The sequence below is a fragment of the Somniosus microcephalus genome, chromosome 4, assembly GCF_052327205.1.
Source record: "Somniosus microcephalus isolate GS21.2 chromosome 4, FLI_Smic_1.0, whole genome shotgun sequence".
Lineage (NCBI taxonomy): Eukaryota > Metazoa > Chordata > Chondrichthyes > Squaliformes > Somniosidae > Somniosus > Somniosus microcephalus.
Genome location: NC_140990.1, coordinates 38052538 through 38075662, shown reverse-complemented (window position 1 = coordinate 38075662; position 23125 = coordinate 38052538).

The window sequence follows — 23125 nt, the reverse complement described above, 5'->3', positions numbered from 1 at the left end:
TTAACATCACCATCATCACTTGACTGATAATAACATCTGGGTTACAGCAGTCACTGGGAGAATGGATTTTTAGTGAGAAGGACACATCTAAGTCTCTGTGTAAAGGCAGAGCGTGTGCAGCGCCACTCAACTTTACTGAGGCTGTGCAATCACTTAATTTCTGATACAATGATGAGGAGCGGTGCGCGACGCTTCCACATGATGCTCCCTAAGTTTGTAACTGTGCAGTCGGGGAAATCCTCTGTCTGAGCAGAAATACAGATCACCGCCTACTGCAATGCTGATCCAACCAATGCCGAACAGGGAACAGCGATAACAATCTCTCCAATAACACAGGGCAGGCAAAGCACGTCAGAGCGAGAGCAGCAAACGGAAACTGTGGGCTGGGCTACCGCAGACACAAAATTGAGCGAATTCTAGTCTCTGTGTAAAGGCAGCGAGTGTGAGGCGCCACTCAACTGTACACGGAGCTGATGGAGTGGAAAGGGCAGTGGCTGGGTCTCGAGAGGTCTGTGGCCAAACTGCTCCGGTTCACTGAGCAAGTGACTGGGAATAAATAGAGATGAAGGGAAATGAAGAGATTGCACGGCTTCAGAAAAAATGACCGGGTTTAATTAGCTCCAATCTATAGGTTTGAGACACAATATCTGACACACTTTTTTAAATATATGATCAATAAAGCGTAAATCCCCTCAATGACCTATTCCAAATCGAATGGAACAAAATCGGCCAGGAGAGGGCGCCAAACTCAAGCATGGTAATTAGAAAGTCACGTGATGCAAACACTAAAGCCAATAGCGACCATAGCTTTAATGAGGTCACAAAAGGGCCGCCCCCTGCCTTGTGTGGGCGGAACAACGAGCTGAACAGGCCCTGGGTTATCTCTCTCCTTCTCAATCTTTGCCTCATTCCATTCCAAGTCACTGCGAGTGATTCAATCAGACATGTTTTTCATAATACTGGCGGCTGTGTTGAACAGTAAGTACTGGATCGTCTTAAACAACACAAGTTCGCAGATTGATGCAAAGAGTTTCTGCAGGTTATCAGAAATATGGATGGTTGGGTTCATGGGAGGTTACATACACTCACACAGGTAGACACAAGTTTAGATCGATCTTGTTTAACCTCTTGTTGTTCTGTTCCCCTATCTTCACAGGCGGTCTATGTGCAGATCCAGTAAATCAGTCTCCGGTGACATCAGTCGTGTCAGCAAGGGTTTCGGTGCAGTTAGATTGCGAATATACAATCCTCGATATTGACTACATGAAATGATATCGGCAGAAACTGGCTCAGCCTCCAAGCTGGATAATTAGCAAAGTAGCAGCACTGAAGGGAAAGGAACTCTCAGGACAATATCTGGCGGCTGTTGATACATCCAGAAAGCACGGTTACCTCAATATACGTGGCCTGAGTGTGGAGGGCGGTGCGGTCCATTACTGTGCAGTGAGGCATAGCATCAGGTAAAAGCACAAGTCCCGGACAAAAACCTCAGCGAGTATTTACAGCTTCATGAAGTGTTCCTTAGTGCGTTTATCTGTGGGGTTAGTTTGATCCCAAAGTCACGGAGACCAAAGACTGTCAATTTTCTATATCAAATAGATGTAATCGTGAGCTTGACTGTGCCCAAATCAGCAGAGAACCCGCCTGGGAAATACGGAGAATGATCTCCCTGCCCCGAGCAGTTTCTCCTCAGTAAATATCTCGGAGCTTACCAGAGAAATTGACGTACCAGTAGAGGGAGGGCAAACTATCGGATGTGGAGGAAATACAGCTCAGTATTAAGATCTGTTCTTTTAGAACCCTTAATTCAGACGGATCCTGGGACACTGAGTCAGCGCCACTTGTTCCTGTAACAAAACATAGACTGTGTGAAAAGTCTGGGAATAAATATAACCCATGAAACAAGCACTGACCATTTAAACATAGACTCACTGGGCAGCACGGCATTTTATTATCAGTAAGGAACATAGGAAGCACATGGTGCCTGGCTTAGAGTTCGACAGAAAATAGCAGAATTATTTTAACCTGTTGACCCATGCGTCTGATATTAAAGAGTAAACCCAGATCAGGAACAGACTTCGCCGATTGGGAGACGGAGGGGTGCTCCCAGGGACAGTGTTATAAAACACCCAGCGCTCTGATAACGGCACAGGACACGAGCGATCAGCGCCACCACCCCGGCAGGTTTTTGTACGGTCTCTGCTGATCTTTGCTGCACTGTGTCTCCACCGCACAGAAATAGGTGGCGGTGTCTGTCACTCGAACGTCGCTAACATTCAGAGCACTGCGTTTGCCTATTGAACTGAACCGAGCCGTGATCCTGCTCTGATCGCTGTTACCGGTCGCCAGGTGTTGCACGGTTCGCCTCGGGTATTGTCTGTCCCATTGTAGGGTCCGTCCTGCGACTGTGGTGGAACAGGTCAACGATGCAGTGTCTCCCTCGGTAACAACCACTGACTCGGGAGACTGCGATACCTCTTCACTGCCAGTGGCACCTGCGACGAGTATGTAATATAATATATAATTAAGACAATATAATTCATACAATATAATTGTAGAATGTAATATAATACAATATAACATAACATAATAATATATAAACAATAAAAAATATATATAAGATGCAAAATATTCCCGATAGAGAGAGATTGTGACCACACTCACACGGAGGGGAGAGTAAGAAATCCAGGGAGATAATCACTAAAGTGAAGCTCAGGTTCATGTCGGATGCTATCGATTTGTGTAAAGTGACTGTCTGCAGATCCAGGCCGAGAGAGGCTCCTGGAGAAGGCAGAGCTGTTGTGTTTCAATCGGAGCCCAACATCAAGACACTGTGCCCGTTACACACGGGACTCTGGGACTCAAAAAGTGAATCTGTGAGAGAAGTTCCGGGCTCCGGGGGCTGGGGGAGGGGTTTAGCGCATGCGTCAGAGCATCGGCGCGTCATCCTGAATTAAATAGGAATAGAGAGAACACAAATAGTGAGATAATGTTCTGAGATCAGCTCAAAGAGGATCACTTAAACCCGGCCACCAGGTGGCGCTGACAGGCAGCTGCTTCCCACCGCTGGTCACGTTGCATCAACCAATACAGACTGACATTCTTTTAAATATAAATTAACAAGAAATTCCTTTTCAACTCTTAGATTTCTGCTCATTGATATTATATCGCCACTGACAATGTAATAATTTCACGCATTACTTGACTGTAAATGAGCTTGTCACCTCCAGTAGACAGTTTCGAATTAAATACATGTCTCATTAATAATTATAATTCGGAATTGGTTAGGATTGTGTTATATTGTCCAACATCTGTTTCCAGCCCCATAGTTTAATCCCAGCCCAGTGATGACGATGCTTGTAGCTAATATAATAACTGCAAATCTTTTCGCAAGCCTGGGAATAGCACAGTTCTTATAGAGAAGCGGAGTTACATAGTTTTCAAAGGGTACATTATTACTAAATTAATTTCCTTTCACAGAAATTGTCTGTGTGTTGTACAGCTGAACACTGCAATTAAACAGATGGCGCCAATAGATATTAAATCCGTTAGACCCTGTCAACGTGAACACTCCTTGTAAAGTGACTCTAGACCCTGGCGAGTATTCCACGTGTTCTGCACTGCATTTCCCTGCACGTGTGGGCCATTTAGACTCCCAGCACTTTCAGATTCACGCTTAGCTATTTCAACACTACTCATGAAGTATGTATGTTTTTCATTGCCCCTTCTCATGTACAATACTTCACACTTTATCTAAATTAAGTTTCATCGACCATAATTTTTTTTAAATTTCTTTATTCGTTTATGGGATCTGGGGGTCACTGGCAAGGCCAGCATTTATTACCCATCCCTAGTTGAGAAGGTGATGGTGAACCGCCTTCTTGAACCGCTGCAGTCCGTGTGTTGATGGTACTCCCACAGTGCTGTTAGGGAGGGAGTTCCAGGATATGGACTCAGCGACGATGAAGGATCTGCGATATACTTCTAAGTCAGGATGGTGTGTGACTTGGACGGGAACTTGGAGGTGGTGGTGATCCCATGCGCCTGCTGCCCTTGTCCTTCTAGGTGGAAGAAGTTGCGAGTTTGGGAGGTGCTGCCGAAGAAGCCTTGGCGTGTTGCTGCAGTGCATCTTGTAGATGATACACACTGCAGCCACGGTGCGCCGGTGGTGGAGGGAGTGAATGTTTAAGGTGGCAGATGGGGTGCCAATCAAGCGGGCTTCTTTGTCCTGGATGGTATCGAGCTTCTTGAGTGTTGTTGGAGCTGCACTCATCCAGGCAAGTGGAGCATATTCCATCACACTCCTTACTTGTGCCTTGTAGATGGTGGAAAGGCTTTGGGGAGTCAGGAGGTGAGACACTCGCCGCAGAGTACCTAGCCTCTGACCCGCTCTTGTTGCCACAGTATTTATGTGGCTGGTCCAGTTAAGTTTCTGGTTAATGGTGACCCCCAGGATGTTGATAGTGGGGGATTCGGCGATGGTAATGCCATTGAATGTCAAGGGGAGCTGGTTAGATTCTCGCTTGTTGGAGATAGTCATTGCCTGGCACATGTGACGCGAATGTTACCTGCCACTTATCAGTCCAATCGTCTGTATTTTTCACTCTCTCGGTGGGTTAGTCCATTCAACGGGATCCCTAATGTTCAGTTGTCCCTTGTGTTCGGTAGCCCCGGGTCGCTTATCAATTAACCCGTATGACAAACTGCTCTCCCCAGTCACTCCACCAGAAAAGGAGGGTTCCATCTCCATTGTCTTGGCTGCTTTTGAACACAGGGTCCCAGAGGGTGAATGGTTGGCTTCGGACTCATTGCAAGGACCCAATTTCCCCCACCAGAGTGAACAGACACCAAACGCTTTTGACGTTTTCAAAGTCCAAGCAGCCCGAATATCGGCTGTGTCGGTGAGAAACACGTCAGCTGTCTGATAATTGGATGCTGAGTAACAAAGGTATAAGAAGCGGCCGCTTTTGCCAGTTTCTGACAAATTAAAACATCGGTTAACGAATTGATTAGTGATACAGACGGATTTTCAGACAATCGACACAGCTGGAATTTCAGAACCAATATCCTGAAATACGATGCATCGAATTGGGGCCGACACTTTTAATTTTCATATGACTATTCTGAATGAAGAAGATTGGATTGTAAAATAATCCTATTGAGCGTGTTGCCAGTTTGTCTTGTATTAGCAGGGCTCCGTGGTGAGGAGGGGATTTCCCAAACCGAGCAGGTGACGGCGGTGGAGGGACAATCGGTTCAAATCCGGTTTCGTGGTACCGGCAAATACCGGGCCGTGCACCGGAATTTACAATCTCCGCCTATCAGGGTAATACAACCGACGGGAGCAGAGGGTTCGAATTGTTTGTTGACAGAAACACGAGTTATAACATTTTCGGTGTGCGGGAAACCGCGGCTCCAGATTCCGGGGTGTTTTACTGTGCGAACACGTACATTGGGGCAAACGGTGAGACATCCTGTACAATAACTCTCGTCTATCTCAATCATCGAAATCAGGACTTTTAACTTCACCATCTTGGGTCTCTCTTCAGAAAACAAACAGTCAGAATTGCAGTATTGCCATTTAGTGTCACCTGACAAAGGCCTACAGGGTTAAGAAAGGGTTATTGGTGTCGCCACTTTAAATGGACGCACTGGTAGGAATCCCTGAGGGACTGGGTTACCCAGCAACCGGGATTCCACTCGGATACATTAAATATGTTGGTGTCATATTATTAAATACTCACTTAGGAAGCTACAGACCGGCGTCAGGGCAACTAGGGATGGCCAATAAATGCTGACCTTGCAAGCGACGCCGATATCCAGAGAATGAATTAAAAAAATCTTTATATAACATTTTATGGCGTTTTCAGTTTAATTATTTTGTGTCACTTCAAAAGAAATAAATGAAAATGGAAATTACTACAATATTTAGCTCCGTGGTGGTTTAATTTCTCCCTGCAGTAAACATCCTGTTCACAGTAAAATAAATAGGAACAAAATACAAATAATTCAGAGAGTGAATATTCAGTTAGACCAATTCGACAAATACGCATTTACCCGAAGCCACCACCAGGCGGCGCGCCTGTCTGTCAGGAGCGTTCGCGTTCATGCTTCCGTTTCTGTTTGTCTTATACAACGAAAGCATCGAGACCAAAGGCCGTACGGACGTCACGGTAACTATAAAGAGGGCAGAAGAGAGTAGGAAATATGAGGTAAATATTCATTTAAAGGAGCAAAGAAGGAGAAAGATTTAAGGGTTCAGATAGAGAAGGTTTTGAAGAAGCCAGTGATGCTGTAACATTCTATGATTCTGAGACCACGATGACCATTTGAGATAGAAATACGACACTGATCAAATCTTCCTGAACAATTTAATCTGTCGTTCCACACAGCGACCAGTGGAATTCCTTCCCAGTGACGGTTCAAGGGGTCTCTGGTTTCAGAGACAGCCAATCCCCGAGTGGGACTGTGAATGACGTCAGGGTACAACATAGGCCGATTGGTGAGAATGTCGCCCATCAGTCTCACACTGCACGGGGTGAAAATGAAGCTCTCCCCTCTCCTCCCCTCCCAACCATTGAAAGTCCAGGACTCGGCAGCAAGGTCTAGTCTGGAAATCAGACCCTGATTGATCTGCCTTTTGCCCATCTTCATCTTCATGAACAGGAACCTCCGCAAAGACCTGTTTCCAGTTGGAGCCCTGGTGCTAATGTTGTGTGAGTTCATTTATCAACTCAGGCGCCTAATTTCATTAATCTCTTAATAGCTTGTGGTTGTTGAGTGAGTTAGTTTTGTTCACAGCCGTTCGGTGTGAGGATCGGACCTCACACGCTGAACAGGTGGTGTCTCGGGAAGGGGAACGGGCTGAACTGGACTGCCGGCTCTCCTTTGCTACTGGGGAGACCGTCTGGTACAGACAAGCACTGGCGGGGGCGCCGAAATTTATCGGCTCCATATACCAGGGGAATAAGACTACAGGACGCTAAAAACTCTCTTTTGACCGAGCGGAGAAGTCCAACACCATCTCTTTAGACGGCACCTCGGCCAGAGACGCCGGAGTGTATCACTGTGCGGTGGGGACACAGTGAGGCAAAGAGCGGCTCCAGCTGTACAATCTCCTGTTTGTTGCCGCGTCTCCGCTGCAGCCTTAACCTTTCCTCAAATCAAGTGCTTTAGAAATGCCGGTGATATTCAGAAATGTTAGTTTCCCGTGTTCAAACTTCCATCTGGATAAAGTTACAATATATTTCAGCTATAACTATAGTTACAGTGAATCGAAACATATTAACTAAGATTTTCTATGTTTGGTTTTACAACATACAGAGAAAATAGATGGACGGACAAAGATTTCTGCTTCTACAGATAGATAGATAGATAAACAGACAGACAGATAGATAGATAGATAGATAGATAGATAGATAGATAGATAGATAGATAGATAGAGTCGATCATTCTGTCTGTATCCACTCACTTTGTTACATTCTCCTTTCATGTATCATTATGTTAATTCTTGCTCTTTCTTTGACAGCTGCCCCTTGTCACTCGGAGACATTCCGAATATCGGTTTATCGGGGAACCGAAGGACAAACCATTTCGATTCATCACAAAGCTACTTTCGCTACAAAGGAGATCATATTCTGGTACCAGCAGTTCTCCAATCTAGCTCCCGAGTATCTCAGCTCCACATTCAGAGAAGAAAGTGTTGAGGGCAGGTTTAAAGTATCTGTGGACCGTGAGAAAGGCTCCACCACTCTTGCCGTTAACACGGCTCGCCTGTCAGATGCCGCTCTGTATTACAGTGCGGTGAGGCACGAGGAAGCAAAGAGGTGAGGAGCCTAGACAAGAACTCACTAATCCCGGGGACCGAGGACACTCCCAGCCTATGGGTTTCAGAAGCGAGAGTGATAAAAGTAAAAGCAAAAACATGGCAATTAAAATGAGTAAAATACATCATCAGAGCCATTTAATAGAATAAAAATAAAATTTGTTTTTTTTTGGAAATACAAGTTCATTTTTTTCACAATTTCACCCATAATCGGCCCTGATCCTGCCGGAATTTTTCGATTATATCTCTCGTGCTATACCTGCCCTGGGAATGTTTGATGGGACAGTGTAGAGGGAGCTTTACTTTGTATCTAACCCGTGCTGTACCTGTCCTGGGAGTGTTTGATGGGACAGTGTAGAGGGAGCTTTACTTTGTATCTAACCCGTGCTGTACCTGTCCTGGGAGTGTTTGATGGTACAGTGTAGAGGGAGCTTTACACTGTATCTAACCCGTGCTTTACCTGCCCTGGGAGTGTTTGATGGGACAGTGTAGAGGGAGCTTTACTCTGTATCTAACCCGTGCTGTACCTGCACTGGGAGTGTTTGACGGGACAGTTTACAGGGAGATTTACTTTGTATCTAACCCATGCTGTACCTGCCTTGGGAGTGTTTGTTGGGACAGTGTAGAGTGAGCTTTCCTCTGTAATAACCCGTGCTGTACCTGCCCTGGGAGTGATTGATGGGACTGTGTAGAGGGAGCTGTACTTTGTATCAAGCACGTGCTGTACCTGCCCTAGCAATGTTTGATGGGACAGTGTAGAGGGAGCTTTACTCGGTATCTAACCCGTGCTGTACCTGTCCTGTGAGTTTTTGATGGGACAGTTTATAGGGAGCTTTACTCTGTATCTAACACGTGCTTTTCCTGCGCTGGGAGTGTTTGATGGGACAGTGTGGAGGGAGCGTTACTCTATATCTAACCTATGTTGTACCTGACTGGAATGTTTGATGCGCAGTATTGCTAAAAAATGACCTTGATGGGGCATAGATATAGTTTTGATTCAAAATTTAGATTAATCCTCAGCAGGAAAATATGAATCATCTTTGATTCATGGAGTTACTCAATTGTGATCGATCTCCATGTTGCCTGATTCGAAATGTAGAAAAACTTCCATTTTTACGAAATTAACTATCTAAAATTACCAATTGTGGAATTATTAACGTGAAGTTCATCTAGTTTATGCAAATGAACAGGTATTGTGTTAGTGACTTGGGCATACCAGAAAACTGAGACATGAAATCTCAGAGTTAACATCAAATAGCAACGATAGTAAAAGCAGAGCAATAAAATGGCAGCAGTTACAGTAATAATAACAAAATAATCACAATACTAAACTGGCATAAAAATAATCCTGTATAATTACGTAGCAGTATTCATAATAAATTGAGAAACAATGTTTCACAGACAGGATTCCAGTTATCTCCTTTCGCCACTGGATGACGCTACAGCACCTCATCTTGGGCCAACAATTAGAGAGCCGTCAGTTTAACGGTTTCACAGGCGACAGCTGGGTATACCAGGAAATACATCTGTGTCTTAACACCGCACTAGGCGGTCTATTTAGGGCAAGAGCCACACATAAACTGCAGGCGTTACGGCACGGGAGACTGAGAGCGAACTCTCGGTGTCACTTTATTTCACTGTAATTCCTCAATCCAAAATGTTTCCTTATTGTGTCATAAACAGACAGTTGCATAGAACATGCACTGGGCCCTGTCTCAGTTATTACCGCACTACACTATGTCTCTGTTTATATTACACTATGCCCTGTCTCAGCTATTACTGCACAACACTATGTCTCTCCTTATATTACAGTAGGCCCCGCTCTCAGTTTATATACCACTAGGCCCTGTCTCATTTATTACTTCTCTAGACCGTGTATCTGTCTATAGTACACTAGACCATGTCTCAGTTGTTACTGCACTAGACTATGTCTCGGATTTATATTACACTAGACCCTGTCTCAGTTTATATTACACTGGACAATGTCTCGGTTTGTATTACACTAGACCCTGTCTCTGTTTATATTACACTGGGCCCTGTCTCTGTTTATATTACACTAGACCCTGTCTCTGTTTATATTACACTAGACCCTGTCTCTGCTTATATTACACTAGACACTGTCTCTGTTTATATAACACTAGACCCTGTCTCTGTTTATATTACACTAGACCCTGTCTCTGCTTATATTACACTGGACCCTGTCTCTGTTTATATTACACTAGACCCTGTGTCTGCTTATATTACACTAGGCCCTGTCTCAGTTATTACTGCACGAGACCCTGTTTCTCTTTATATCACAAAAGGCCATGTCTCTGTTTATATTACACTAGATCCTGTGTCTCTTTATATTGCACTAGACCCTGTCTCAGTTATTACTGCACTGGACCCTGTGTCTGTTTATATTTCACTAGGCCCTGTCTCTGTTTATCTTACTCTAGACACTGTGCCTTGTAATATAAACCAAACCACGCCTCTGTTTATATTACACTAGACCCTGTCTCTGTTTATATTACACTAGGCCCAGACGCTGTTTAAATTACACTAGACCCTGTCTCTGTTCAAATTAGGCTAGACTGTGTCTCTCTTTATATTACATTAGACCCTGTCTCTGTTTATATTGCACTAGACCCTGCCTCTGTTTATATTACTGTAGATCCCGCCTCAGTTTATATTACACAAGGCCATGCCTCTGTTTATATTACACTACATCCTGTGTCTGTTTATATTATAGCAGACCTTGTCTCTGCTTATATTACACTAGGCCCTGTCTCTGTTTATATTACACTAGATCCTGGATCTGTTTATATTACACTAGACCCTGTCTCTGTTTATATTGCACTAGACCATGTCTCTGTTTATATTACACTAGATCCTGGATCTGTTTATATTACACTAGGCCCTGTCACAGTTATAACTGCACTAGACACCGTCTCCGTTTATATAACATAAGGCCCTGTCTGATTTATTACTGCTCTAGACCGTGTATCTGTTTATAGTACACTAGACACTGTCTCTGTTATTACTGCACTAGACCATGCCTCGATTTATATAACACTAGACCCTGTCTCTGTTATTACTGCGCTAGAGCGTGTCTCTGATTAAATTACACTAGATCCTGTCTCTGTTTATATTACACTAGACCCTGTCTCTGTTTATATTACACTAGACACTATCTCTGTTTATATTAAGCTAGACCCTATCTCTGTTTATATTACAGTAGGCCCTGTCTCAGTTATTACTGCACTTAATCCAGTCTCTGTTTATATTTCACTAGACCCTGTCTCAGTTAATACTGCACTTGATCCTGTCTCATTTTATATTTCACTAGACCCTGTCTCAGTTATTACTGCACTTACTAATCTGCAGTCTCCGAGGGAGGGAGAGAAGTAAAATGTAATCGAAGTGTGACGTTGTGGTAAACCACTGTTGTTAGTATTGTTGTTCACCACTGTTGTTAGCACTGTTGTTCACTGTTAGTACTGTTGTTCACTCTTGCATATTGTTGTACTTGTCGGTGCATGCCTCAGCTGACTCCGCCCCTGGCTCCACCCTCATGGCTGGGTATAAAGGTCGCTGCTCGGCAGCCTCCGGCCCTTTTGGATACCAGGCAACCACAAGAGGCATGCTCTGTTCTTTGGTAATAAAAGCCTGTTTATTACTTTCTCAATCTCCAGTCTTTTGCAGCAATTGATAGTGCATCAGTCATCACCAGAAAACAGGTAAGTAATTGGTTGATGAGTATATCTCTCTTTTTAAACTTTAACTCTGTGGTTTATAGTTGCTAAGGTCTCTCTGGTGTAGCGGGGACTGTTGGTAAACCATTTAACTGTACTGTAATTGGTGGGATTGATTTGATTTAATTTAATTTCAATTAATTAAAGGGTAAGTCATGGCACGACTGCCCGGCCACGTGGTATGCTACTCCTGCGCCGTGTGGGAAATCAGGGACACTTCCTGTGTCCCTGACAACTACGTGCGCAGGAAGTGTATCCAGCTACAGCTACTGACAGACTGCATTGCGGCACTGGTGCTGTGATTCGATGCATACTGGAGCGTTCGCGATGCTGAGGAAGTCGTGAATAGCATGTTTAGGGAGTTGGACACACCGCAGGTAGAGGTTGGACAGTCAGAAAGGGAAGGGGTGACCAACAGGCAGAGTACTAGGCGCAAGGAGGTAATGCAGGGGTCCCCTCTGGACATCCCCCTCTCAAACAGATACACCAGTTTGAGTACTGTTGGGCGGGATGGCTTATCAGAGGAAGGCAGCAGCATCCAACTTCCTGGCACCAGGGTTGGCTCTGCTGCACAGGACGGGAGGGAAAAAAGGGTAGAGCTATTGTAATAGGGGATTCTATTGTAAGGGGAATAGATAGGCATTTCTGCGGCCGCAAATGAGACTCCAGGATGGTGTGTTGCCTCCCTGGTGGAAGGGTCAAGGATGTCTCAGAGCGGCTGCAGAAAATTTTGGATGGGAAGGGTGAACAGCCAGTTGTCGTGGTGCATATAGGTACCAACGACATTGGTAAAAACCGGGATGAGGTCCTAAAAGCTGAATATAGGGAGTTAGGAGGTAAATTAAAAAATAGGACCTCAAAGGTAGTAATCTCAGGATTGCTACCAGTGCCACTTGCTAGTCAGAGTAGAAATAGGAGGCTATTTCAGATGAATACTTGGCTGGAGGAATGGTGCAATGGGGAGGGATTCAAGTTCCTGGGACATTGGAACCAGTTCTGGGGGAGGTTGGACCCGTTCAAACCGGACGGTTTGCACCTGGGCAGTGTTGGAACCGATGTCCTAGGGGGAGTGTTTGCTAGTGCTCTGGGGGAGGGTTTAAACTAAGGTGGCATGGGGTTGGGAACCTTAGCAGGGGGACAGAGGAAAGGGAAACAAGGATAAAAGCAAAAGAAAGGAAGGAGAAAAACAAAAGTGGCAGTCAGAGAAATCAACGGTTTAAATCAAACATGGCGACAGTAAGTAATAATTCTAATAGGTCTAAGTGCGTTAAAAAAATAAGCCTGAAGGCTTTGTGTCTTAATGCGCGAAGCATTCGTAATAAGGTGGATGAATTGGCTGTGCAAATAGAGGTAAACATATATGATTTGGTTGGGATTATGGAATCGTGGCTCAAGGATGGCCAAGGCTGGGAACACAACATCCAGGGGTATTCGATATTCAGGAAAGATAGGCAAAAAGGAAGGGAGGTGGGGTAGCATTACTGGTTAAAGAAGGGATTAACACAATTGTAAGGAAGGATATTAGCTCTGATGATATGGAATCTGTATGGGTAGAATTGAGAAATACCAAGGGGCAGAAAACGTTAGTGGGAGTGGTATATAGACCTACAAACAGTAAGGCGGAGGTTGGGGATGGCATTAAAAGGGAAATTAAAGAAGGGAGCAATAAGGGCACAGCAAGCATCATGGGTGACATTAATCTACATATAGATTGGGCTAACCAAATTAGTAACAATACTGTGGAGGAGGAATTCCTGGAGTGTTTATGGGATGGATTCCTGGACCAATATGTCGAGGAACCAACCAGAGATCAGGCCATCTTAGACTGGGTGTTATGTAACGAGAAAGGATTAATTAGCAATGTTGTTGTACGAGGCGTCTTGGGACGGAACGATCATAATATCATCGAATTCTTCATTAAGATGGAGAATGAAGTAGTTGACTCAGAGACTAGGGTCCTAAATGTAATTAAAGGAAACTACGATGGTCTGAGGTGCGAGTTGGGTAGGATTGTTCAGGGAATGTCACTCAAAGAGTTGATGGTGGACAGGCAATGGCAAATATTCAAAGACCGCATGGATGAACTACAGAATTTGTTAATCCCAGTTTGGCATAAAAATAAAACATAAATGGTGACTTAACCATGGCTAACAAGGGAAGTTAGGGATAGCATAAGATCCAAGGAGCGGACATATAAATTTGCCAAAAAAAGCTATAATCCTGAGGATTGGGAGCATTTTTGGATTCAACAAAGGAGGACAAAGGGATTAGTTAAGAACGGGACAATAGAATATGAGAGTAAGCTTGCTGGGAACATAAAAACTGACTGTAAAAGCTTTTATAGATACGTGAAGAGAAAAAGATAGATGAAGTCAAGCATAGGTCCCTTGCAGTCAGAATCAGGGGAATTTATAGTGGGGAATAAAGAAATGGCAGACCAACTAAATACATATTTTGGTTCTGTCTTCACAAAAGAGGACACGAATAAGCTCCAAGAGATGCCAGGGAACATAGGGTCTGATGAAAGGGAGGAACTGAAAGAAATCAGTATTTGTAGGGAAATGGTGTTAGGGAAATTGATGGAATTGAAGGCCGATAAATCCCCAGGGCCTGATAATCTATATCCTAGGGTACTTAAGGAAGTGGCCCTAGAAATAGTAGATGCATTGATGCGCATCTTCCAACATTCAATGCAATCTGGAACTGTACCCATGGATTGGAGGGTAGCTAATGTTACCCCACTATTCAAAAAAGGTGGTAGGGAGAAAATGGGGAATTACAGACCAGTAAGCCTGACGTCGGTAGTGGCGAAAATGCTAGAGTCCATTATTAAAGATGCAATAGCAGAGCACTTGGAAAACAGTGACAGGATCGGACAAAGTCAACATGGATTCACAAAAGGTAAATCGTGATTGACTAATCTACTGGAATTTTTTGAGGATGTAACTGGTAAAATAGATAAGGGAGAACCTTTGGGTGTGGTGAAAGGCCTTCGATAAGGTCCTGCATAAGAGATTAGCGTGTAAATTTAAGGCACATGGGATTGGTGGCAAGGTTTTGACTTGGATAGAGAACTGGTTGGCAGACAGAAAGCAAAGAGTTGGAATAAACGGGTCTGTTTCTGAGTGGCAGGCAGTGACTAATGGGGTACCGCAGGGATCGGTCCTTGGACCCCAGCTATTCACAATATATATTAATGATCTAGACAAGGGAACTAGATGTAATATCTCCAAATTTGCAGATGACACAAAGCTGGGTGAGCGTGTGTGCTGTGAGGAGGATGTCGAGAAACTCCAGGATGATTTGGACATGTTGGGTGATTGGGCAGAGTCATGGCAGATGCAGTATAACGCGGATAAATGTGAGGTTATCCACTTTGGTGGCAAAAACAGGAAGGAAGATTATTATCTACATTGCAATAGATTGGGAGAAGGGGGAGTGCAACGAGACCTGGATGTCGTTGTGCACCAATCGCTGAAGGTAAGCATGCAGGTGCAGCAGGCGGTTAAGAAGGCAAATGGAATGTTGGCCTTCGTGGCAAGATGGTTTGAGTACAGGAACAAGGATGTCTTGCTGCAGTTGTACAGGGCCTTGGTGAGACCACATCTTGAGTATTGTGTGCAGTTTTGTCGCCTTATCTGAGGAGGGATGTTCTTGCCATGGAAGGAGTTCAGCGAAGATTCACCAGGCTGACACCTGGGAAGGCAGGAATGACGTATTAGGAGAGATTGGGTCGATTGGGCTTGTACTCGCTGGAGTTTAGAAGAATGAGAGGTTTTCTCATTGAAACTTATAAAATTCTGACATGACTGGACAGACTAGATGCAGGAACGATGTTCCCGATGGTCGGGGAGTCCAGAACCAGGGGACACATTCTAAGGATAAAGGGTAGGCCATTTAGGACAGAAATGAGGAGGAATTTCTTCACCCAGAGTGTGGTGAACCTGTGGAACTCTCTACCACAGAAGGCGGTGGAGGCCAGTTCATTAAATATATCCAAGAAAGAGTTGGATATATTTCTTAAGGCTAAAGGGATCAAGGTGTATGGTGAGAAAGCAGGGACCGGGTACTGAATTTGGATGATCAGCCATGATCGCATTAAATGCGTAGCAGGCTCGAGGGGCCGAATGGCCTACTCCTGCTCCTATCTTCTATGGTCCCTGTCTCTGTATATATTACACTAGATCATGTCTCTGTTTATATTACATTAGATCCTGGGTCTGTTTATATTACACTGGGCCCCTGTCTCTGTATATATTACACCAGACCATGCCTCAGTTTATAGTGGCCCAGAACTTGGTGTCGGGGGCTTGCCGCACGTGCAAGCCCCCGATCTGCACTCACCCTGCGCGCTGACATCTGTAGCCCGGGCCTGCTTGCATTTCCTGTCACAGGCCCGGTTCAGATGTCAGCGCGCAGTGCTTACCTGATCCAGCGGCGTAGTTAGTGCGATGTGCCGGCTGGGATCAGGTGAGCACTGTACAACCAATCAGGGGAGGGGAAGGTTCATTCATGAGTTTGAGAGTAAGAACTGTCAAACTCATGAAAACTACGGGGGCCCAAAACACTATTTAAACTTTAAATAAAGATTTTAAAAACATCCCAAGCATTAAATTAAGTATAAATAATTTTTAAAAAATAATTTAAACAATAATTTTTTTTTTTGAAAAAAATAAATTTTCAATAAAAAGGGTCTAAAACTAAACTTACCTTATTGTAAATTCTTTAAAATAATAAACCTGTGGAAAAAAAATTCTAAAGTACACTAAAACACCACTTACCTGTAAAAATAAATACTTACGTGTGCTTTTTACAAGCGTAAAGATCGGAGGCCTTTACACATGCGCAAATCCCCCAAAACAGAGGAAATCCAAGACGCACGCGCTGCCCCCTACAGCGCAAGCGCTAGCCTCTTCACCTCTTGGGTTGGAGGAGAGGAAATGCCGGTTTTCAACGCATGCGCTGTGCATGCTGAAAACCGGCATTTCCTCCGGCCAGACGCGTGAGTACCCCTTCCGTACTCACGCGTTTGGGGAGGAATTTCTGCCCCATTATACTAAGTCCTGTCTCTGTTTATATTACATTAGATGCTGTCTCTGTTTATATTACACTAGACCCTGTCTCTGTTTCTATTACAGTAGATCCTGTCTCTCTTTATATTACACTAGACCATGTATCTGTTTATATTACACTAGACCCTGTCTCTGTTTATATTACACTAGACCCTGTCTCTGTTTATATTACACTAGACCCTGCCTCTGTTTCTATCACACTAGGCCATGTCGCTGTTTATATTACTCTAGGCCATGCCACTGTTTATATTACAGTAGACCCTGTCTCTCTTTATATTACACTAGGCCAACTCTCTGTTTATATTACACTAGATTCTGGGACTGTTTATATTACACTAAGCCCTGTCTCTGTTTATATTACACTAGACCCTGTCTGAGTTATTACTGCACTAGGCCATATCAATGTTTATTTTACACTAGACCCTTTCTCAATTATTACTGCACTGGATAATGTCTCTGTTTATATTACACCAGGCCATAACTAACTTAACCTCCCTATCTCTCAGACCTTACTCGCCGTCTTATGGGATTATTTCGGAGCCTCCCGGCCATGGGAACATATCCAGATTTTGCTGATCAGGCCCGAGTTTCTTCCGACATTTTCCTTCTGGTGCTGCGCTGCTTTTCATCCAAACTTCTGGAGTTCAGGCATGTGATGGATTAGCACATCTGGCTAAGCGGCGGAAGTAATAACGACCCTTCTGAAGGATGTGGAAGGAAGGTGTTTAAACTCTGTATCTGCCTCTACCCCCAACACCCCCACCACCTCACCACTCTAACTGGGTCTGCGATTCATTCTAATCACATACCCGTCTCTCTGTCCTGTTCCCTGTCTCCCACTGACTCCGGGCTCAGTGAGTTTCTGGAAGTGATTAAGCCCATCATATCTGCACTTTCCTCTCGCTCCTCACACCATTTAATGTTCGTCTTTTGCTCTTGAGACTCCTATCCAATTTCTCTATTAAAATAATTCATGCAGTTATTCAACATTTTCACCGCCTTCTGTGCAAAGAATTGTTTTTCTCACCATAGAATTGTATCTTTAGCCGAATTCACTTGGTTAATGACTCGGCCATGGAGGGCCGCTGCTCCCACGATTCACAGAGGCAGAGAAAAGCCCCCATCTGTCACACTGAGAGAACGTTTCGCATATGCGCACGTCACCAACCGTTTTAACGATAACTTTATGAGTCTCTCGCGCGCCAAACTTTCACTTTTATGGATTAAGATGGGGCCGTTATTTGGTGCAAACAGAAATCACTTTTCCTTTTAATCGAGGTGTTTTATGTAAGTAAACCGCAGATATGCGCAACGTATTACGTCACACAAACATGGCCAACTGTACGTCACACAGAGGTCGCCGCCGGTTTGCCCTGCAGTGGAGGACGCCACAATCTTTTCCGCACGCCACAGCACAGTGATTGGCTGTTTCTCCCATTGATTCAGCGTCAGGGCGCCACGCGCCGCCTCTTGCCTCCGCTCAGCGCTAAAGAGCCGCAGTTGGTGCAGCCTGTGACCAGTGACTCAGGGTTGTGACTCCAGGGTGACAGCCAGGATCTCTTAAGGGGGGTCCTGCACATCCCGAGTAAAATTTTTATATCGGCTAATCACTCAATATAAATTCCTACAAATAAAGTTGTGGAGTAGGATCAGTACGGCCACCGGATTTTTAGCAGGGATTATGGGCTCAATTGTCTGGGTGGGACTTGAACCCAACAACCTTCTGACTCAGAAGCAACAAATCTTACTCATTGAGACACGGCTGACACTTGCTGATATGTTCTCTTGAATTGGAGGCACCGTCTGCGGCAGTTTTATTTCACTGCGGTTTTTGTACAGCGACAAATGAGTTTTAAAACTCTGTGATTCTCAGCCCGCAGAAAAATACGGCGGAGTTGACTGATTGTTAAAGGAAACTTCGTTTCTGCGTTGGCCTGGCCCGCCTCGAATTTTCCCTTGGCAAAATCCGCCTCCACCTTCTCGCTGTTATCCGGGTAAAAACTAAATCACGGAGTCTGTTTCGTAGCAGTACAGATCGGGGTCACTGTAGCTCGTTGTGTAGCTACAGTCTATTTAAGCAACATCTCCTTCATTGACATAGAGCGTGGTCTGAGGTTGTGACACCAATTCTATCTGAACCTCCCCTGAAATAAAAGTTAACTGAGGGTTGGATACAAAACTGAGATAGAAAGTCTATTAACATGACATTGGTGCACAGACTCAATGCATGGTCATACTTACCGAACACCAGGCACAATACAACGACACTCTATTAGATCTTCACCAGCAACCCCTTGGAACAGCAGTTCCAGTTCCTGTAGCAATCTGTTATGCTGAATAAAGTCAGCAACTGTTCGACTGAAAGGCATAACAGAAGGTGAGGGAGTATCTCGTGCAATTCTATTCTTGGCTAAATGGACGGAATGCATTAATTGGGTAGCATTTTATCTCCGCCCCTACCGCAGCTCACCTTCCGCTGAAAGCCTCATCCGTGCCTTTGTTACCTCGAGACTCGACTATTCCAATGTTCGAATGGCCGGCCTCCCACCTTACACCACCCGTAAACTGGAGCTCATTCAAAACTCTGCTGCCCGTATCGTAACTCGCTCTGAGTCCCGTTCGCCCATCACGCCTGTGCTCGCTGACCTTCTTTGACTCCCGGTCACTTTCAATATTCTCTTCCGTGTATACAAATCCCATTCCATGGCCTCGGCCCTCCCTGTTTCTGTAACTGCCTCCAGCCCCACAACCCTCCGAGATCTCTGTGCACCTTCAATTCAGTTTTTGGAGAATAAAGAAAAGATGAACTGTGTTTGCTCCACAATTGCCTGTCGGAAATACCCCCAAACAACCCAGATGCTGAGTAGCCGTATTGCCGCTGTCCGCTCTGTAAAAGGGATTTGGATATTTGACGAGGCCCGTTCTAATCCCCACCCTCAATAACCTGCTGTCGTGTCTCAGGATGCTCTCACCTCAACTTCCTTCTGTCCCCCGTGGTACTGTGAGACCGGGAGGTGGTGAGCTGGCTGCCAGTGAATGGAAACATCCCGAGCTGGGCTACAGTCAGTGTCCTTATAGGAAAATGGTTCCGCTTTTAGAGACCGGGGTGGGAATGAAACTCTTGTCTGGATATTGGAACCCGGAAGCTGAGGGATTGTTAATGGTGACAGAAAACATTCCAGCATTAAATAGACATTCTGAAGGGCAATGGACATTGGGAGATCTCTGTGCTTGGGCCTTGTTTTAAAGAGTACAGTCACTGCCTTGTGAAATCTGTTCATTGTGTATAAACTGTCTGTGACCCGGCAACGTACTCTGATCAAATAAACCATGTGTACAGGCCGAGATCAAAGGGCCCGGGACACTGACAGGGAAGATGTGTAAAGGGCTGCAGAATATTGCAGGCAGGCACGGAAAGGGGTCGAAAGACAGAAGGGGAGCTACGTTTCGTTATAAATGCGAGTTGAAAGCACAAACTAATACAATTGCTGAATTGGATCATTGTTATTATTCGTTCTGGGATGTGTGCATCGCTGACAAGTCCAGCATTTATTGCTCATCCCTAATTGTCCTCGAGAAGCGGGTGGTGAGCCGCCTTCTTGAACCGCTGCAGTCCGTGTGGTGAAGGAACTCCCACAATGCTGTTCGGGAGGGAGTTCGAAAATTTTGACCCAGCGACGATGAAGAAACGGCAATATATTTCCAAGTCAGGATGGTGTCTAACTTGCAGGTGATGGTGTTCCCATAAGCCTGCTGCCATTGTCCTTCTATGTGGTAGAAGTCGTGGATTTGAGAAGTGCTGCCGAAGAAGCCTTGGCGCGTTGCTGCAGTGCATCTTGTAGATGGTATACACTGTAGCCAACGTACGCCGGTGGTGGAGGGAGTGAATGTTTAAGGTGCTGGATGGAGAACCAATCAAGCGGGCTGCTTTGTCCTGGGTGGTGTCGAGCTTCTTGAGTGTTGTTGGAGCTGCACTCATCCAGGCAAGTGGAGAGTATTCCATCACACTCCTGACTTCTGCCTTGTGCCTTGTAGATGGTGGAAAGGCCTTCGGGCGACAAGAGAATATGCCGCCACATAATACCCAGCCCCTGAACCGCTCTTGTTGTATTTATGTGGCTGGTCCAGTTATGTTTCTGGTCATTGGTGAACAACCCTGGATTTTCATGGTAGGGAATTCGGCGATGGCAATGCCGTTAAATATCAAGCGGAGGGGGTTAGACTCTCGCTTGTTAGAGGTAATAATTGCCTGGCACCTGTGTGGTGCGAATATAACTTGCCAGTTATCAGCCCAAACCTGAATGTCGTCCAGGTCTTGCTGCATGCGGGCATGGACTGCTTCATTATCTGAGGAGTTGCAAATGGTACTCAACAATGTGCAATCATCAGCGAATACCCACAATTCTGACCTTATGATGGAGGGAAGGTCATTGATGAATCAGCTGAAGATGATTGGGCCTAGGATACTGCCCTGAGGAACTCCTGCAGCGATGTCCTGTGGCTGAGATGATTGACTTTCAACAACCACAACCATCGTGCTTTTTGTTAGGTATGACTCCAGCCAGTGGAGAATTTTCCCTCCGATTCCTATTGACTCCCATTTTACTAGGATTCCTTCATGCCACATTCGGTCAAATGCTGCCTTGATGTCAAGGGCAGTCTCATAGAAACATAGAAAGATAGAAGATAGGAGCAGGAGTAGGCCATTCGGCCTCTCGAGCCTGCTCCACCATTCGATGAGATCATGGCTGATCATCCAAACTTAGTACCCCGTACCTGCCTTCTCCCCATATCCCTTGATACCATTAGATCTAAGAAATATATCTAACTCCTTCTTGAATATATTTAAAGACTTGGCCTCAACCGCCTTCTGTGGTAGAGAATTCCACAGGTTCACCACTCTCTGGGTGAAGAAATTCTTCCTCATCTCAGTCCTAAATGGCTTACCCCTTATCCTTAGACTATGACCCCTGGTTCTGGACTCTCCGACCATCGGGAACATTCTACCTGCATCCAGTTTGTCCAGACCTGTCAGAATTGTATAAGTTTCGATGAGCTCCCCTCTCATTCTTCTAAACTCCAGCGAGTATAAGCCCAATCGACCCAATCTTTCCTCATACGCCATTCCTGCCATCCCAGGGATCAGCCTTGTGAATCTTCGCTGAACTCCTTCCATGGCAAGAACATTCTTCCTCAGATAAGGTGACAAAAACTGCACACAGTACTCAAGGTGTGGTCTCTCCAAGGCCCTGTACAACTGCAGCAGGACATCCTTGCTCCTGTACTCAAAGCCTTTCTCTATGAAGGCCAACATACCATTTGCCTTCTTCACCGCCTGCTGCACCTGCATGCTTACCTTCAGCGACTGGTGCACAAGGTTGCCCAGGTCTCGTTGCACTCCCCCTCCTCCCAATCTATTGCCATTCAGATAAGAGTCTGCCTTTCTGTTTTTGACACTAAAGTGGATAACCTCGCATTTATCCATGTTATATTGCATCTGCCACGCTTCTGCCCAATCACCCAACCTGTCCAAATCATCCTGGAGTTTCTCAGTATCCTCCTCGCAGCACACACGCCCACCCAGCTTTGTGTCATCTGCAAACTTGGAGATATTACATCTAGTTCCCTTATATAGATCATTAATGTATATTGTGAATAGCTGGGGTCCAAGGACCGATCACTGCGATACCCCACTAGTCACTGCCTGCCACTCAGAAAAAGACCCGTTAATTCCTACTCTCTGCTTTCTGTCCGCCAACCAGTTATCTTTCCAAGTCAATACCTTACCCCCAATCCCATGTGCCTTAACTTTACACGCTAATCTCTTATGCGGGACCTTATCGAAGGCCTTTTGAAAGTCCAAATACACCACATCTACTGGTTCTCGCTTATCTATTTTCCCAGTTACATCCTCAAAAAATTCCAGTAGATTAGTCATGCACGATTTACCTTTTGTAAATCCATGTTGACTTCGTCCGATCCTGTCACTGTTTTGCAAGTCTATTACATCCTTCATAATGGACTCTTGCATTTTCCCCACTACCGATGTCAGGCTTACCGGTCTGTAATTCCCCGCTTTCTCTCTACCACCCTATTTGAATAGTGGGATAACATTACCTACCCTCCAATCCATGGGTACAGTTCCAGATTCCAGCGAATTTTGGAAGATGATCAGCAATGCATCCAGTATTTCTAGGGCCACGTCCTTAAGTACCCTAGGATGTAGATTATCAGGCCCTGGGGATTTATTGGCCTTCAATCCCGTCAGTTTCCCTAACACCATTTCCCTACAAATACTGATTTCTTTCAGTTCCTCCCTCTCATCAGACCCTATGTTCTCCAACATCTCTGGGAGGTTATTTGTGTTCTCCTTTGTGAAGACAGAACCAAAATATGCATTTAATTGGTCTGCCATTTCTTTGTTCCCCATTATAACTTCCCCTGCTTCTGACTGCAAGGGACCTACACTTGATTTCACTAATCTTTCTCTCTTC